Source organism: Barbus barbus (assembly GCF_936440315.1).
Source record: "Barbus barbus genome assembly, chromosome: 15".
NCBI classification, from domain to species: Eukaryota; Metazoa; Chordata; class Actinopteri; order Cypriniformes; family Cyprinidae; genus Barbus; species Barbus barbus.
In genome coordinates, this window is record NC_136743.1 from 4,287,957 (window position 1) to 4,291,916 (window position 3,960).

At 33.7% G+C, this 3,960-nt stretch overlaps 1 pseudogene across 1 annotated transcript; it reads left to right on the forward strand.

Annotated features, from left to right (window-relative positions):
* The first annotated feature begins 251 nt into the window (after window positions 1-251).
* LOC306880934 (chemokine XC receptor 1-like) lies at window positions 252-1,225 on the forward strand (annotated as a pseudogene). Its single transcript has one exon. The product of its transcript is annotated as a chemokine XC receptor 1-like (transcript).
* The last annotated feature ends 2,735 nt before the right edge of the window (window positions 1,226-3,960 follow it).

Below are 3,960 nucleotides of genomic sequence, written 5' to 3' on the forward strand. Positions count from 1 at the left end.
AATGTTATGCTCTCAATACTTCTGAAGTTCACATGAAAAATATGTGCAATAATTATCAATGCAATCATTGATTATTTCTTCAGTTGGTTAATGTTTAATATTTAAGTAATTAAGATCAGATAGATATATATTTAATGCAGTGTGTTACTTGCTGTTCTTTGTTTTATTGTTGTTTTTTTTGTAATCGTATGTGAAATGTTCTGCTTGAAAATTGTCTCCAATTTGTTTTCAGTGTACATTTATGCATCAAGATGAAAGTCCGGCCAATCGTTGAATATCTGTATGAAATACCTACCACTTTAAACTATTATGATTACAATTTAAACAATGAAAGCTTTGAAGATGACATCTGTATCAAGAAAAATGCTGTCCAGTTTGGGACAGCCATCACTCCAGTCATTTTCATCATCATCGTTCTGTTCAGCTGTGTGGGAAACACTTTGGTCGTGTGGGTCCTGGTGAAGTATGAAAATCTGAAATCCCTCACCAACACATTTCTGGCTGCCTCTGATCTGATTTTCACCTTTGGCCTGCCCTTCTGGGCCTACTACTACATATATGGCTGGACTCTTGGAGATCCTGCTTGCAAAGCAGTAAACTTTGTGTTCTACACGGGATATTACAGCAGCATCATCTTCCTGACAGTTTTGACCATCTGCCGTTACATGGCCGTGGTTCATCCCATGTCATGTCTAGGAAGAGCCTGCACTGCTATGTAACATCAATAGTCATCCGGATCATCAGTCTTTGTGCTGCTATCCCACAAGCCAAGTTCAACTCAGTTGTGTACAACCCCACTGATGTATTCATGGATGCTCAAAACAACAACACCAATGCAGTTCTGCTCTGTGATTTTGATGGTGAAATTAATTGGAAATTGTCAAGTTCATATTTGCAAAATTCCTTTTTCATTATTGCTTTTGTGATCATTGCTTTTTGCTACACTGTGATCTTGGGACGGCTGCTTCGACCAACATCTCACACTCGTAGAAAGACTGTGCAGCTCATCTTCTTCATTGCAGTGCTCTTTTTCTTGGGATGGGGGCCGTACAACGTGGCCATATTTCTGGACTCTCTGATTTCATGGAAAATCTCTCCTTTTAGTGATTGTAAGCTGAGTAAATCTATAGACTATTTGATGTACGTCTCTCGGATGGGGGCTTTCTCACACTGCTGCCTGAATCCTGTATTTTATGTTCTTACGGGGATAAATTGTTTTTTTTAAATTCTGTAGGAACAACACAGAGTCTCAGAATCGACAAAGCAGGCTTATTTACTCCAATGGTGAAGAAATATTTATGTTTTAGCTCCCTGCGCTTAAAAAAACGTGCCTGGGTTTGAACATTGCATGTACTGATTTTCATCAACAAAATGAATGCAATGTAAAGAGTCTGTATAATAAATTGATTACTGAAATTGCATGTGAAAAGCTCAGAAAATCTGTGATGCAATCTTACAAGAAGTTGTTATATATATTTACTTTTAAATTGATTTGCATTATATATTTGCTTTCTTTTACACATTGACTTTTTGTGCATGTTTTTCACATTATTTTTATTTTTTGTATTTTTTTAGTTGGATTGATAGATTTTAGATTAACAGCTTTAATAACAAAAAAAAATAAATAGATTTAAAAAAAAAATTACATAGCATATGCAATTTCTCCTCTGATTAAGTTCATACATTTGTAAATAAAAACAAATATTATTGGAGAATGTTAAATGATCTGTATGTGTGAGTGTTGTATGTATGCATTTATGATTTTGAAATTTACTAGCAATTTATGTCTGAAAAAAAATTCTAAATTTTTTTTCAGGTATTTCTGAAAACACAGAACTGAAACTTAAACAGAATGAATCATTATCATATATCCTTCAATAGTTCTGATTTATTCATGTTTTAGGAAACATGCATTAGCTATTTCACCGCAAAACTAGGCCTTACTTCTGTCATTAATTTAGTATTTTATGAGTCATAAAAAATAAAAAATAAATGTTGGCTCTGTGATCTATGTCTGACGTCTTCGCCTTTATAAGCCTTTTCCTCCAACTTTGTTCACTCTCTGAAAAAAAAAAAAAGATACAACGCTGTCACCTTTTAAAGTACATATTATTACCTAATTTTTTCATATCAGCACCTTTTGAAATGGCATGTACAGCCACCATGGTGAACATGGTGAAAAATGAAAAACCTATTAGGTAGAAAACATCTGTCAGGATATGGTGAAAATGCGTAATAGTACGCCAAATAAAAACGACAACTCGTGGTACTGATACGCAAAAATGGACTTTGGCGTTCATATGATACGCATCTACCCCACAACCCTAATCCTACCCATCGCGTAGCATATACACACCCAAGTATATTTTTGCGTATCAATACCACCAGTTTTTGTTTTTATTTGGCGTACTATTTATATGCACTTTCATGAGATCGGTTGGGTCACTGGTGAGGACTAACCTAATAACTTTACCCTGATCTTAAAATTATGCCCGTATAGTGTATGTTCTGTTTTGCATGTAAATAAATCTTGTGAAAAATGCCTGTATGTTTGCTGTGGACTCATACTCTCGTTGTGGTTTCTTTGGGTATTTCCTGCAAGCAACTTTGATTAACAAAACATCTGTGCATCCATGCATTTCACATTATGTGCTACTTGAATTGATTTTTTTCCCAATGATTTTTTCTTAAACAACAACAACAATAATAATAATTATAATGTTTTTGGTTTGTATATAAATAATCAGTAATCACATTTTCCAAAGTTCATAAACTGATTTATTTACAGACTTGGCTAACTGAATCCTTTTACAGTTTTTTCAAAATGCTTACAGTTTTTGAAACTATGGCTCCATTTCTCAAAACTCTACACACAAAACCACAAAATACACACACACACACACACACACACACACACAACATACAAAATGTCACATGCATCTTGCAAAAGCAAACACTTCTTTGAAAACTGTTTTAACTCTTCTAAAAAAGGTATTTTTGCATAGCCAAATAATTAGCCACATAAACACCAAACTAAATACAGATGTGAAAAATGTAAAACATTATTCTCGTGTGTCTTTTGCTTGTTCAGAGTGCAGTGAAGAAAAGGATTTTGTCACAGCACTCGCACATGCATGCATGTTCACATGTACACTGTATATACTGTATATATGTACAACTGAAGACTTTTACACAGTTATGCAACTGAACTGAATCAATACTGAACTGACTTGAGCTGTAGATTGACACAATTGACTTGTTAGAGCTGCTTTACAGCAGAATGTGAAACTGAATCTGCTTTGAAACAATCTATATAGTATAAAGCACTTTAGAAATAAAGCTGACTTTCTATAGATAGATAGATAGATAGATAGATAGATAGATAGATAGATAGATAGATAGATAGATAGATAGATAGATAGATAGATAGATAGATAGATAGATAGATAGATATAATCCAATGTCTTAAAGGTGTAGTGTATGTCTGTGCCGTAAGCAACAGCAAACAAAATAATGACGAGTTACGATACTGCAAGATGTATTGTTATGAGACACGTATTTTAGTGAATCAAATTCATATTTGTCAAATGTAGATGATCAGGTTAATGTGATAAATATGCATTTTATGCACTCATACCTCAAGCAGAATTTTTAAAATTCATATTTTATTGAAATGGAAAATGAAGCAATGTAATTGTATTTCCCCCCGAATATTTATTGACAATCATTAAGGAAATGGAATTGCTAAAAATCAGTCAAATAAATACATAAATATAAACATAAAGGCAACTGGCCAAAAGGTTTTTAAACTTCTCAGAAAACACATGCTGCAGTGCCAAGCCACATAAGGTTTATTCATTGTGAAACTGCATGCATTAGCAAAAGGAAATGACAACACCAACAGAAGTGTGATTTCTATTGTCACTTTGACTATTTTCCTTAACCAGTTATACAACCCGG